Genomic DNA, 16,492 nt, shown 5'->3' on the forward strand with positions numbered 1-16,492 from the left:
TAAGTGACTATATGGCTATTAAAAAACATTTATACAGGGGCCAAATTACGTAAAGGCCACCTCCCATAGACTCCACTTTATCCAAATAATACAAATGAAAAACAGTCATTTTTCTCTGTAATAATAAAACAGTACCTTGTCCATGATCAAAACTAGCATATCATTAATCCTTATTAGGAGCAGAACCAGCCTGTTGGGTTTATTTAATGTCTACATTATTTTCTAGTAGACTTAGGGGCTGATTCACTATGGGTCGAATATCGAGGGTTAATTAACCCTCCACATTCGACTAGGAATTGAAATCCTTCGACTACGAATATCGAAGTCGAAGGATTTAGCGCAGAAAATTCGATCGAACGATCGAAGGATTATTCCTTCAATTGAACGATTAAATCCTTCGAATCGAATGATTCGAAGGATTTTAATCCAACGATCGAAGGAATATCCTTCGATCAAAAAAACTTAGGCAAGCCTATGGGGACTTTCCCCATAGGCTAACATTGACTTCGGTAGCTTTTATCTGCCGAACTAGGGGGTCGAAGTTTTTTTTTAAAGAGACAGTACTTCGACTATCGAATGGTCGAATAGTTGAACGATTTTTACTTCGAATCCTTCGATTCGAAGTCGTAGTCATAGTCGAAGGTCGAAGTAGCCCATTCGATGGTCTAAGTAGCCCAAAAAATACTTCGAAATTCGAAGTTTTTTTACTTCAAATCCTTCACTCGTATTTAGTGAATCGGCCCCTAAAGGTATAAATTACAGAAATATCCATTATCTGGAAAGCCCCAGAGCCTGCACATTCTGGAAAATGGGTCCCATATCTGTACTTTGAATAAGGTATAAAAATGACTTGACTTGGTTAAAAGCAAAAAGATACAACTTTAATACTGACCTCATCAGGAATGGACGCTTGGTAAGTTCGATTTTCATCACAGAAATCATGATCCACTTCGGAATACTCAGTTTCCCCATTTACTCCAGCACGCGATTCATACACAGGGGTTACATTATGGCACAAAGCTATTGCCTTAACGGCTTCGTGGACTCTGCTGCTTACAGTCTTGCATACTTTAGGTGCTGGAGACTGCCCTTTTCTACAAGGTGTTGCACTGGTATTGTTGTTACAGCTTTGGGACGATTGCACCTTCAAATACCAGAAATAAATACATAAATATAAGTCAGATTAACTAAAGACTGTTATCAGTTTGCAAACAATAGACAGGCAAATTAATAAAGTTTAAAGCTAAAAACAGAAGATTTCTAGAGACATTCGCTGAGATAGGGTTCTACTGCCAGTGAGCTGTTCAGAACTCATTTCGGAGAACTACAATATTATTTTATCTAGTCTTATACTGCTAATGTCCAAAGCCTGTACATATTTGCCCTCCAATTTGTGCCTGTATGTAAGCTCTTTAGGAAAGGAACATCCTTCCTACTGTCTCATTCCAAAGGGCACTTAATCTCTGTGTATTTTTAATTATTTATTTTATTAATTGTCGCCTCTGTGTGTACATTTGTATATTGTACAGTGCTAGCATCTTTGCAACCCTTCATAAAGTTATACATACGTACATTATATAAGAGAAGGGCCTTTTCAGTATTTGTGCAGCACAGCAGAATCTCCAACACCTTAGTTGGCATCCCCCTATATAAGTAGCTTATGCAGTCTGAGACCACATCTTTTCTCCCTTCATTAAAATCCATTCTTTGCTAGTTCTGTTTGCAAACATTAACTTAGCAGGCAGAATTAGGATGCTATTTATAAAGGTATTGCACTTTATTATTTTTGTTGGTTGTTCCAAATAATAAAAATGTGGATCTCTGCAGACAACAAAGTCTGATATTCAAATTCTGCAGCATTTTGTTTGTACCTATTTAAAACGATGGTCTTTCTGTATTCCATAAGAAGGAACACCTGAATTGACTTGGGTTTCTGTAGGAAGTGAGTTATATAAACACGAGGTCAAGAGATGGTTTAAAATTTCTAATCAATGACTTAGTCATTATTTGTTTTGCCTTTCGAAAACATAAAACTGGAATTATTCATTTCTGTTTAAAATGCCTGCAATTACCGTGAAAATTCGAATAAATCTAAGGTAAGAACAATATTCTGTGACAGAACGTTTTCAAATTCTAGTAATTGCTATACAATTCAGTGGTTGGTAAACTATTATCGCTCCATCTAACCTGGCATGTATACATATACAAATATAATGATTCGCTGCCAAATGAGTACACACAATTGGCTGATTACCCATCGGCCACCTTGATATCTAATAGCAACTTAGGAAGTATGACATTTGAGCACCATTTAATATGCGCTTTTACTTTTCTGTTTTACACAAAACAATGATTTTAATATAAAATTGTTATTATATATGATTATTGGATAATTTTTTATATGCTTCACTTAGCCCAGAATAAAAGGATGCACATACATTTTGTTTTTACCATATCTGCTTATTTAGAAGATATTTTGGCACGTTCAAAGACTGCATATTAAGTAACATCATCCAATACACCCACCACCTTCCTATCTATTGTTAAGTTCAGAAGAACCTAGTTTTGGATCCATGTGCTGCTTTGGACTAGTTGAACTGAACCAATGATCCGTAAAGACACTGCCTATCAAATTACAGTGCTGCATAATAATGGGTTTAACTTTTTCTGCTCATCTGCTTTTCAAGTCCTGCTTTGAACCTCTGCATTTGCATCTCACAAATACCGATGTCATTACAGATGCAAATAAATTAGGTTGATTTACTTCTGAATTAAGTTATATTTATTGATGCTTCCTTAATTTAATTTCACACAGATTTAGTTTAAGATGATGCTTTGTCTCTGAACTCTTCCAGTGGGGAAATATAATTATGTTATAATAGATTTGTGTGTTGCATTGCTTTGGATATACCACAGGATTGCCTTTTTAATAATACAGCAGCACACAAAACAAGAGATACAAATCAATGTCACAAAAGAGCTACTTTCTAACTAGCAAGGTGGCTAGAAACATTTATTATCACAAATTGTAATGGTTTAATATATGCCTAATTAGTAACTAAATGAACACAATCGGAGTGCTTTGTGTTGCTAAACATTTTGACACAAATGGGGTTAAGGGATAGCATGTTATCTTTAAGCTAAGACAAGTTAAGTGAAAGAGTGAAATGATTCAAGCCTTACTATGCAAGCGATACACAAATAAAACAAAAAAAAGGTAGATTGTACCAAAATATTTCCACCTTGTTGCTCAGCGAATAATTCGATTGTTACAGGTTTACTATTTGCCTTGAGCAACTTCAAATTATAAAACAGTTTGAGAACACACTCGCTTGTCTTTGTTATAATAGCTATAGATAATTGTACCTATTTATTGGGCGATAATGACATTATCCACTTTTTACCCCACAAGCGTTTTAGTTGCAAATGCTTAAAATCTCAGAAGTAAAGAATGGAAACCCAATAAATAAAGCTCCTTTCTCTTTAGACCTGGCTGCAAATGTGAGAAATCAGCTTGCTTTTAAGGTGCAGAAAGATGAAAATGTTCCCACTTATGCTCTATATTCCACCAGGTATTAAAAAGGCAAAAGGGATATATTGCTGATTTGGCTTCTCATGTCATGGGATGTTATTCAAAATGTTCCCTTGCAAAATCTGCCCTGCACATAATTAACCAGAAATTAAAAGTGCTTACCAGTGAGTAGGAACTTGCTATATGATTCTGAATTTCATCCATTGTACATAGGACATGGTACCAAGGTGAAGGCGTTTAAAGACCATTTCATTTTGGGTCAGAGTTCCTGGAATTGATGATAGCAAAAATGCTTATTTAGCAAATAGTTCTTTACTCTGATTCAAAATGTATATGTCACATGACTACACTTTAATATTACACAGAAGGTTAAAATGATGGCACTGACAGTAGTATATAGCAGTAACACACAAAAATATATATTTGACACTAACATACAGTTAGGCCCATAAATATTTGGACATACAATTTTTTTCTAATTTTGGTTCTGTACATTACCACAATGAATTTTAAATGAAACAAATTTTAATTCAGTGGGTTGAACAAAAAGATTGCATAAAAATGTGAGGAACTAAAGCCTTTTTAGCACAATCACTTCATTTCAGGGGCTCAAAAGTAATTGGACCATTGACTCAAAAGCTATTTCATGGGCAGGTGTGGGCAATTCCTTTGTTATGTCATTATCAATGAAGCAGATAAAAGCCCTGGAGTTGATTTGAGGGGGGGGGGGGTGCTTGTATGTGGAGGATTTTGCTGTGAACATATGGTTAAAGGAGCTCTCCATGCAAGTGAAACAAGCTCAGTTGAGTTGTAAACTTTTTATTCAGCAGCTCTCCAGTTTGCAATTTCAGCAAACTGGTTGCTAGGGTCCAAACTACCCAAGCAACCATGCATTGACTTGAATAAGAGACTGAAATATAAATAGGAGAGGGCCTGAATAGCATTACAGAGCATTTGTTTTTAGATGGGGCTAGTGACCCCCATTTGAAGACCTTAAAGAGTCAGGAGAAAAAAGCAAATAATTCAAAAACTATAAAAAGAAAAAACAAGTGCCAGTTAAAAATTAGCCATTCTTTAATATATTATAGAATTTAACTTAAAGGTGAACAACCCCTTCTAAGTATGGGACTAAATACAGCAGTATTAAATATTTTGACTATGATTTTTTTATTGACAAAAAAATTATACATATATTTTTTTGGCAAATAAAAATGGAGGTGCTGATACTGGCCACTATTTCAAGCTTGCCAAGCTTGCCAATACCAGAAATTGTGTGCATGGAGAAAGAAACTTGGTCCACAATAAGTGGTTCCTCATGGCAATTCTTGAAATAAAGACTAAAAAAGGAAGCAACATAAACTTGAACTCACCAGTTTCAGACTGAGCCAGTGGGACACTGGGAAAAAATCTGGAATCTGGTGGGACCTGCCAACCCAGGCCTGCTCCCCCACTCAGACTATCCCCTCTCCTCCAATCACAGTCACAAAGTTAAGGAGGTAAAAGGTACATGGTGCTTAAGGGTGGAAGGGTAGAAACCCAGAGAAAGGCTCTTGTGTTTACAAGGAGGGTCCTTGAAATCGTAGCACTGGTGGGCCCTGAACAACTCTGCTTTTAGATATGTCTAGTTAGGTGCGCTGAGTTGGGGGGGAGGGGGGAGTTTGTATACTGGGGCATACATTAAATATAAGCAACCCATATAGGGGGAGATTTAAAAAACATAGGTAGTAACCAAGAACGAGATTTCAGAGTTCATTTCTCATTTGTTACTGGTTACAACTCCATTGTAAAATCAGATAAAGTAAACTTATAATTAATCAGTTCTATTTCCATGTAATTTATGGCTCCCTTTAAATATATATGCGTATATACTTTGTCACGCCTAAAAACTGTAAAACATGGAAAAATGGCTAGTGTTCATTTGGACAAATACAGATTATGAAGTGGTGGTAAGGCAAATAAATTGTAGGATTGATAATACAGAATGTCCATAGGCACAACCTTTCAGGCTACTCAGTGCTGTAGTACTGGGAAAGAACAACACCCATCTCAATGTCTATGCACTAAAAGGACCGGCACAACAAAGAGTTTGACAAAGAGGCACGCCCCCAAATGCTTTGTTTCCACTTTTGACCACTTATAAACCACATGGGAACACCCCCCAAGAAAGTGCTTCTGTATTCTAGTCCTTTCTGTGCATAAATAAATTGTAGAACTTCCATGATTAAGGACAGGGCTTTGAATTTTATTCTCTGTATAGCAGAAAAAAAATCTGTTGCTACTATTTGGTTTAATTTGATTACTGGTGGTTTGTATGCAGTATCATACTCTGTGTTCAGCGATAACATGTAAATACCAATGTGAACTCAATACAAGCATCACAATATTTGCTGATTTATCTGCAGTATTTGCTCCTTTAAGCCCACTTAGAATATATGTAATTCCTACTGCAACCAAGTAGGGGTAAAGTGTGATATCAGATATCAGAAGTATGAAGGTTTTATAACCAGTAAAACCTAGAAAAATCCTCATGGTTTTATTATTTTTTTTATTAATTTCAGGCCATGTTTCCAGTCTAGTACGAATTGTTAAGTGGAACCTTTACACCCATTCAGTGAAGAGAAACTTAAAGAGCCTATATTTAAGGCTTTTTAAGAAGTACAAATAAGCAACAAAACGGTAACACATTACATACAACGGTAGTTCTTTCCATTTGATCCCCCATGCGACACAAAGCAGTCGGTATACTATACTCAAAATGTATGAGTTCTTTACTGCATTGTGCTTATAACAATGGAATTATCAAATGCCACCAGTGAAAAGATTAAAGTTCTCCCAGCAGATTAAGTACAAATTATCTGTCCTCCTGTTTCAGCATCATTTGTTCATTTATCACATAACGTCTAGTATTTCTGGTCAGTGTCAATATGTTCTACATCTTTGCAGTTAACAGATGTCTTCTCTTGCCGAATGAATTACTTTAAGTCTCACGCACTGCTGGCCGCAGATGTGTCACTATAGCAACATCATTAATTTCAGATCTTACCGGAAACATGCCCTCCAATCAAACCTAATTATACCACGTTGCTTTCTTGTCCCACAATAAGGAAACTATAATGCAATTATTGGGATACTTCATTTTCCATTCCACAGTGGTAAATGAGAGAACTTCTGTGATGGACGCTTCATGTCAAAAAGCTTATTGATAAAGCACAATCCTAATTTGCAATCATACAAAGGAGTACGTTGCAATTATATTAGCAATGTAATATCCTTTAGACTCCACAACGAATTCTTTATCTCTTTGGCTAAATCCTGGATTTTTTCATTTGCTGGTTTCTTTGTGCAGAAAGTATTCAATTTTGGTAGAACTTCAGTATAACTTGGCTCATGCTGTTGACTTTGCTGGATGTCAAAGGAATCGGATCTACTTAATTCTTTTCTGACATACAACAGCAGATAACATGTTGCTTTGTTGGGTCACTAGAGGACAGGAGGGGAGAGCCAGGTTCCAATCTGCTTCCCATTTATATTAAAATCAAACTCATTTGGATCTGATGCTTTTGTTTCATTCTTTGTGCCCATGCTGAGGCCACCCATTGAATGTAAAGATGATAGGGTCCCCTGCAGCTGTAACCCCTGTATCACAAAGATTATTTTTGCTACAATGTTCCAAGGATAAACAACTGCTCCAGGTTCTCAGAGTAAAGGCATGCTAAAACCATGAGCAATATTATACCAACTTGGTGCTGGGATGAAAATCAAACACCAGTGTGAATAAGTCTGAGACCCCTTTGTGGTTTTAGAGTGTTTTATTTTGCAGCTGTCTACTTTAGAATTACACTGTTACTTGTTTGTTACCTCTCAGAAGGGTCATTTAACACCTTGGTTTATAAGGGGTTCTTTTTCTCTATAAACTTACAAAACCAATTGGCACTGACATATGTTATACCCTGGTTTTAATCAAACAGATTTGGAAGTGGTTATTGCAGGCGGATCTAAGTCGCATCAAGTTGTTTGCAATCTTTCAATAGGTTGAACAGCACACAAATAAAATTAAGAAAGGGCTTGAAATAAAATATAAGACACAAAATATTGAAAGATATCAAAATGCAGCTTTAAGTCTACGATCACTTAATGCATCATTTAAAAATGTATGCTGGAAAAAGCAGGATATCAAATCAAATTGTTAAAAAAACACAGAAAATAAAAACAAAGACCAATTTCATATTGTATCAGAAAATCACTGTCTGCAATACATCATTCCAAGGGGCAAATTTATCAAAGTGAGAAATTAGAGGTCACCACAGAAAAACTCACCCGAGATTTCCAGAATCGTATTTGTTAAACTATGAACTCTCACCCATTGGTTGATGCGTTTATCCCATACGATTGAATAGAAAGTGGGTGGAGTTTTTCTATGGAGACCTTATGGAGACTTTATGAAACTGCCATTAAAAGTTCATTTTGAGGTATGTAGTATCTTTAACTTAGCATTACAGAGTTTACTTACTCATGTCACTTTGAAGATATAGTTCATAAAACTGAACGCTGCATTCTAAAATACAATCTAAAGTTTCAACAGGACCACTTTCATCTTCCTGTATCACTTGTTCTTATTCAACCTTTATGAAAAATGACAGAGCTGAGCTTTATGCTGTATTTATTTGTGGTATTTTGGCAACTGTTTTTTTTTTTTTTCCCAAACATTTTTCTTATAAATCTTACCCAGAATTAAAATCTTCATTAGTCTTAAAAAATGTAACATGGTTCTCACGTTCATACAATCTTCGTGCAAGTATATAAGCATTGAAATCAGATGAAAAAAACTGTCTGCAAGGTAGTTGGAAAGATATCCAAATAATACACGAGCAAGATAACATGAATGATTTTGCAGCAAAACGTATCCAAGCAAGGAGTAGTGAAGGCTAGCAATAATCATGTCAATCAGTAATGATGCTCTTGCAAATGCATGCATAAGCACTAACAGAACAAGCCATGCTCACATATTTAAGACTTGTCAGTTTCTGTTATAGCCAAGAATAAATATGTGTGTTATGTGCAAACCTGCACTGGACTCAATTCTAAACAGGTATGGGACCTGTTACCGGTATCCAAAATGCTCGGGGCCTGGGGCTTTCCAGATATTGGGTCTTTTCGTAATTTGGATCTTCGTACCTTAAGTCTACTAGAAAATCATGTAAACATTAAATAAACCCAATAAGCTGGCTTTGCCTCCAATAAGGATTAATTATATCTTAGTTTGAATGAATTACAAGGAACTTTATTTTCTTATAATGGAGTCAGCCTTTATGTAATTCGGCGCTTTCTGGATAACGTGTTTCCGGATTATAGATCCCATACCTGTATATCAGTATGTGCACAAGGAAGGGTTATGTTGTTTTGTTTATAAAATAGCATGGAGATCCAAAAGGGTGAACTTTCCCTAGTCTTGGTTTTGTTGCATAAGCCCTTCGGGAGGGAATGTATATAAATGTTTTGATTTAATCACATTTAGGTGGAAAGCACAAACCTTTGGTGGTCAGTGGACCTTTAGGGTAGAACTACATGGGCGACTTTGGTGCATTTCCGGCAGATCCAAAGCGATGTGCCAAAACTCTGGCGTCAAGTCGGATGCAACGAAAAATAAGGTGAGCAATAGCAATGTCGAATGTTGTCGCAGTGTTCATCCGACACAACATGCAGCATCTGCATCCGACAGTTGTGTCAGATGAACGTTGCAACAACATCTGACATTTGTATTTACTACCTTATTTTTCGTTGCATCTGACGTGACGCCAGCGTTTTGACACAGCGCGGTGGATCTGCCGGAAATGCACCTAAGTCGCCCATGTAGTTCTACCCATAAAGTTGACAGGTGATGGACTAATATTGCTTGGGTGTTTGCGTGATTGTCTCCCTTAAGGTGGATATTTTACATTTATAGAAATTAGGACCTGTGAGTAAATAAACTAAGTGTCCAAGTTCTTCAGGAATCGTGCTAGTTCTGACTACAGTCCCTGGAATGTTGTCATCTCTCATGATCATCCATCCATAAGCAGCTTTACCCATATCGAGGTTCACACGCAAGCTAAAAACAAAATTATTTCACATATAGGACAATTATTTTATTCCAAAACCAGATTTAAAGTTAACAATGAAACCATGAAAAATAGCCACTATGAGTATTTGTGTGTATAACTAAAAATACACGCACACATATAGCACATTACACTTAACAAAACAGACAAATTTACTCTAGTGCTGCTGTAAAGATTCAAATTATTTTAATTGGAATCTTTATGTTATAAGCCACTGCACTTTCACATGCACAATACAAACATTTTTTGCTTATTTTTAAAGGGGATCTCCAGTCCATTAAATTGTCTGTTTCAGAAGACAGGGAATGTAAATCTCCATACAGGCATTGCTTTACATCTTGAAAACCACTGAAACAGTGTTCAGAATAACATTTACTTTTATTTTTTTTTTATTTTACACTTTTTTTTAAATGATCATTCTTTTTAATCCAACCAAACCCAATTCAAGTTTTACAGGAAAGAGATAAAAATGAAAAATATTAGCCTAGTGATCCACTAGCACTCATCTTCATGTTTAGGTAGAGACATTTCCAAGGCTGTGGTAGGACATGGACATATTACAGAACTACAACCTTCAAATTTACTCTACTTGGTAATCAGCAAGGATATGCTAATGAAGCTTAAAAATGGTTTCTGTAGTTGGCTTTTAAGGCAATCAATATTTTAATCTGATAATTCCTTTATCTGTTCTAGAGAAGCATTTTTGTATTTATAGCGATAGCGGGCAGTGGATCTCTGTACCTTACAATAGCCATTAAACTAATGGCTCAATATAGTGCATTGCTGGTCAGTAAGAAAGCACTCCAGTTGTGAATCAGTTATTTGGTTATTCACTGGTACAGTAAATTGCAAGAAGCACCTTGTGAAATCAATAGTATAAATATACAATAACTATATACAGCATAGAAATAAATTGAGGGAGGGTGATGGAGGGGAGGGAGAGCTATAGAGGGCAGCGAACACAGACTAGGGGCAGAAGACACTTAGGGCCCATTAGGGCATGCACACACATGTGGATCTTAGCCACTTCGCTGTTCTCAAAAAAGATGGCCGCAGTGTTTACACTTGGGTAATGTGCCATTGCCTTAAGCTTAAACCGCTAAGTGTATCTACACTGTGGTCGGCTTTTTAAAAAACTGCTGAAAACGCGGCTAAGATCTGCATGTGTGTGTCCATGCCCTTATCGTTGCACCCTAGGCAGGTGCCTCTTCTTCCTACCTTTAGTTCCGGCTAAATTTCTTTGAAAAGATTATCAGTAAACTTTATGTACTACAGGTATGGGACCTGTTATCCAGAATGCTTGGGACCTGGGGTTTTCCAGATAAGGGATCTTTCTGTAATTTGGGACTTCATGCCTTAAGTCTACTTGAAATTCATTTAAACATTAAATAAACCCAATAGGCTGGTTTTTCTTCCAATATGGATTAATTATATCTTAGATGGGATCAAGTACAAGCTACTGTCTTATTATTACAGAGAAAAAGGAAATCATTTTTAAAAATTTGGATTATTTGGATAAAATGGAGTCTATGGGAGACAGCCATTCCGTAATTCAGAGCTTTCTGGATATCGGGTTTCCGGATAAGGGATCCTATACCTGTAGGATAAAGTAATTGTTGCTATGTTACAAGTGTCTTGGAAATATATATATAAAATATATATATATATAAAGATGGTCCACAATTCCAATATCCGTGTTTTGGCTCCTGCTTGTGGCTTTTTATCAAGGTTAAATAATGCAAAGTGAAAAACACTATTTGAACCGTGTGACAATTGTGAACAACCAGTCACTACAAATGACTTTATCTTATTAAGTATACATGTGCCGACTTATAAATAGGGGGTTTTTAACTAAAATCCGAACATTTCTCACTATTTTCTAAAAACCACTTTGACCAATCTCCTGTGCACATTTTTACTGTATTTATCAATACATTTTCTCGAAAAAATATGATGCGGGAAAAGACTGTACGATTTTTCCGGATTTGACGGCCAAAAAGATTTTTGCGGATTATCGTCAGAAAACCATGAATTATCGAATTACAGTAGAAAACCCAGCTCAGATTATGATATCTTCCAACTGTAAAGGGACATCTGCCATTGACTTCTACATGACCTCAGCAGGTTTGAGATGGAGTACATTATTCTGAATTTTGACAGCATCAGGGTTTAAAGGAGAAGGAAAGGTTAAAACTAAGTAAGCCTTATCAGAAAGGTCCATCTACATATACCAGTAAACCCCCAAAGTAATGCTGCTCTGAGTCCCCTGTCAAAAGAAACACAGCATTTCTTTCCTTCTATTGTGTACACATGGACTTCTGTATCAGACTTCCTGCCTTCAGCTTAAACCTCATTGCCCTGGGCAAGAGCATGCTCAGTTTGCTCCTCTTCCCCTGCCCCCTCCCTTCGCTGCTGTAATCTGAGCCCAGAGCAGGGAGAGACTCAGACAGGAAGTGATGTCACACCACATTAATATTGCAGCTCCTATCCTAAACAAACAGAGAGTTTCTAGAGCTTTTTACTCAGGTATGGTAAAACATTCTACAGAATAAATATAACATTCTAGCTTGCACTATTGCAGCTAATCTATTGGCAATAAAAAGGCTCCGTAGCTTTCCTTCTCCTTTAAGAAATCACCAGAAGAAGTTTTTTTTTCTAGAAAAAATAGTTTTTCCTCTTTAAAACTCCGACAGAAAAAGTTTAATAAAATAAGTTTAGAGTAACATGAGTCTCCAGTGAATCTGTGTAGTTATGTTAAACAATGAAACACAGTGCATATCCATAACTCAGTTTAAAATATACATGTGCCATAGCCATATTAAAATCAATTTAACCTAGTATAGTGCACATAAAAATAATCTATAATCATCTCTCTCTCTCTCTCTCTGAAATAATTGTTATTTAAAACATTCCATACTGTACAGTGGCAGTTTGCCCTTGTAAATATATTCAGCTATCAAAGGGATTAGTTGTCGTTATTATTTCAGTAAGATGAACACTGCACACAACTACAACGGTATAGCTTCCTGCACAAGGATCTTTTAAAAATCAGCAGATTTGTTGGCACGTTTCCTCTTTGCTTCCTTTTAAGCTCAGTTTCATTTACAGCCAAGAATATAATTTGAAAATGCAGTATTCAGTGAAATTAGACATCCCTTTTTTTCAGTGGTTTGAGAACATACCTTATTGGGATGATGTAGGAAAAAAGCAGGAGGAACCGAAACAAATAACGATACCAAGGCCCAACAAATCCTTGCAAGGTTACCATCACCACTGAAAGTGCAACAAGGGCCAAGAAGAGAGCTTTGGTCAGCTGATTCAGCTCAAGGTCCAGCATACCTACCTGAGAAAGCAGTGACAGAAGACAAGTTTGAAAATCTGAAGAATCTGAAACAAAGTTTTGAAAATATTTGCAATATAATACTCTCATCAATACATGTCTGTATTTCTAAGATACATACATAGTGACAAAAACAGAGACGAAGTGAGGAAATTAGTAAAAAAGATAAAAAAATTGGGGAGTGGTCCTAAAGTCTGAGTTGTTCCAGTGGGCTCCTGGCATTGCAGTCCAAAACTGCACCTGTATGTTTGAGATTTTCACCTTGGTTAACTCCAGAGCGAAAATTCAGTTTGTGTCTCTACTGACAACATAATACAAATGTGGGATCCATTATCCAAAAAGCTCCGAATTATGGAAAGGCCATTTCCCATAGATTCCATTATAATCAAATAATCCAAATTTTTAAAAATGATTTCCTTTTCCTCTATAATAATCAAACAGTAGCTTGTTCTTGGTCCAAACCAAGATATAACTGATCCTTATTGGAAGCAAAACCAGCCTATTGTGTTTATTTAATGTTTACATGATTTTCTAGACTTAGGGGCCGATTCACAAAGGGTCGAATATCGAGGGTTAATTAACCCTCGATATTCGACTGGGAATTAAAATCCTTCGACTTCGAATATCGAAGTCGAAGGATGTTAGCGCAAATAGTGCGATCGCACAATCGAAGGATTATTCCTTCGATCGAACGATAAAATCCTTAAATTAGAAGGATTTAAATCCAACGATCGAAGGAATATCCTTCGATCAAAAAAACTTAGGAAAGCCTATGGGGACCTTCCCCATAGGCTAACATTGAGTTCGGTAGCTTTTAGATGGCGAACTAGGGGGTCGAAGTTTTTTCTTAAAGAGACAGTACTTCGACTATCGAATAGTCGAACGATTTTTAGTTCGAATCCTACGATTCAAAGTCATAGTCATAGTCGAAGGTCGTAGTAGCCCATTCGATGGTCGAAGTAGCCCAAAAAACACTTCGAAATTCGAAGTTTTTTTACTTCGAATCCTTCACTCGAAGTTAGTGAATCAGCCCCTTAAAGTATGAAAATCCAAATTACGGAAAGATCCGTAATCCGGAAAACCCCAGGTCTCAAGCATTCTGGATAATATTTCCCATACTGTACTACATATTTCTTAAAACACATTCTATTAAGGTCATAGCTTTAGCCCAATTCTAGATGTAGGATCACAAGAACTTATATTAGGAACATTTTTGAGAATTATTCATTAATATACAAATATTACTAACTGTAGCTGCAATAATATTCAATAACATTAATACTTAGCAGAAATTTAGCACATGCCTGCTAAAAAATGAAAAAAACCAGGAACAATGACAATACTGATTACATAAATAATAAATAGCCTATGAATAAGTGCCCATTTATGGCACAAAATGCGTAAGGCTTTTATGCAAGGTGTTATTTCATTTAAATAACTTTTTTTCTGCATTCATTTATACTGCGGCCTGGCTTAGTGACTGACTGTTTTACTTTGTGGTAGGCATCAACTTTTTTCATCAGGGACCCAAATAAATGTAGGCTTTGGTACCCAAAAGCATTGGCTTTTAATTAATTATGCACCTATATTATAGTTAACACAATATTTTAATTTGCTGTAGGGGTCATAAAGACCCATGACAAACAGCGTGGAGACCCAATATTGTGTCTTGACTTGTTGGATAAGCATTAGTGCCCTAGATTGACATTAACAGTCACAAAAGTTGCTGGTCTGTTCTGCCTTCTCTGCTGAACAATGAATAGAATTATGTATGAAGAGGAGACAATATTATTAGTAGCATTTATACAAAAGGGGTCAGTCCTTTTATCTTGGAAGCAAGTGCCTTAAGGGGTGCAAAGTGTGGACCGTAATGCTCATTTACGTACTGGCTGTACTCAGAACAGGTGTTGCCGCTACATGTTTAGGTAGTGGATGGAGGGAGGGATGCCTACATGTTCTCCCTTCCCTCAGAAATAAACCACTTTATTATGGGGTGTTTGCACACATTTTTTGTACTGTGAGTCCTGTCCTTCACTTAGTAAAGGACCCCCAAAATGACTTTAAACTCCCTAAAACTTTCAATATAATAGTACAGGTAAGTGGTTGCATAGATACAATTTTTTTGTCTTTACGAATTATGTAGTCATTTATATCTCCACTTTATAAGTTAATAATGTTTTTCCATGGCAATTTAGTTTTTACCAGTAGCCATAGCTCCAATCATCCCCAATATCTGCTAGGTAATCTCAGTGGAGTCCAATATAAGAATAATATGTTTTCAGCGATGTAAAGTAAACTGTGGGTAACACATTAGGGGGAATGTAAATTAAAATCTCAAGCATTGATTAAAATGGTGTTTTTGCGAACGTTTAGGGCTGCTCGCAATGTAGAATCATTCACATTCGATCGAATAGTCCCGACCCGAAAATTTAAATCGAATTTGAATCGAATTTTCCTCTGGAAATAAAACTTGAATGTCAGGAAATCAATTAACATATTCAAATAGTTCAAGGGACCTCTGCCATTGACTTGTACATGAACTTGGCAGGTTTGAGGTTGGCGAATATTCGAATTTGAACTGTTTCCATCGTCAAGTTGTGATAAATCTCACATTAGAATTTACATTCAAGTTGGTGCTTTTAAATTCAAGTTTGTGAGTTGACACAAAAAAAAAAAACCGTAATAAATCTTTCCCTAAGCATGTGTCTGCACATCTCTGTATATAGTCTCCTATTTTTTTATTTTTTAAGGGAATTCACCACAAAAATTTTAATTTTATTCAAGCTTCATCTCATTGCAACAAGCAACTTTCTAAATGTAATCAATAAAAAATTCTGCACTGTTTCTGAAATAATCAAGTTACTCTTTACTCTCACTCTCTCAGAATGTCTCTCTTCATGCAAGAGGTGGAGTTAGATTTTAAATGACAGTTAGGGCTAATACATCCTTTGGGAGGTAGGGGGGTGGTTGCAGTGTTTGCCTATAAGACGTATTAGAGCTTACGCTTTCAATATAACTGTCTCTGATAGAAATTCTATTTCTCTGCATGCAAGGTGTGTACAGAGTATGTTATACTGTTAGCTTTTGTTTTACTGGAGTTGGCTAGCTCTAAAACATCTGCTAGGAAAGGAAGGCCCCTGTAAAACAAATATTAGACCCACCTGTCAAAAAAATCATTTGCATATTGTGAATGTTGTGCAGTTATCAAGTGTTAACTATATTTAAATAAGGTTTTGCAGTAGGCAGTAATAAACAAACACTATAATGAATGGATGACACTTTGGGGCCGATTCACTAAGGGTCGAATATCGAGGGTTAATTAACCCTCGATATTCGACTAGGAATTAAAATCTAGGATTTAAAAACTAGGATTTAGCGCAGATAGTTCGATCGAACGATCGAAGGATAATTCCTTCGATCGAACAATAAAATTCTTCGAATCGAACGATTCGAAGGATTTTAATCCAATGATCGAAGGAATATCCTTCGATCAAAAAAAGTTAGCCAAGCCTATGGGGAAGG

The 16,492-nt window shown here is 36.3% G+C and overlaps 1 pseudogene; it reads right to left on the minus strand.

The window, feature by feature from the left end:
- Positions 1–16,492, minus strand: part of LOC108719716 — a 131,563-nt pseudogene that overhangs the window by 36,525 nt on the left and 78,546 nt on the right.

The sequence above is a fragment of the Xenopus laevis genome, chromosome 6S, assembly GCF_017654675.1.
Source record: "Xenopus laevis strain J_2021 chromosome 6S, Xenopus_laevis_v10.1, whole genome shotgun sequence".
In the NCBI taxonomy this organism is placed as follows: domain Eukaryota; kingdom Metazoa; phylum Chordata; class Amphibia; order Anura; family Pipidae; genus Xenopus; species Xenopus laevis.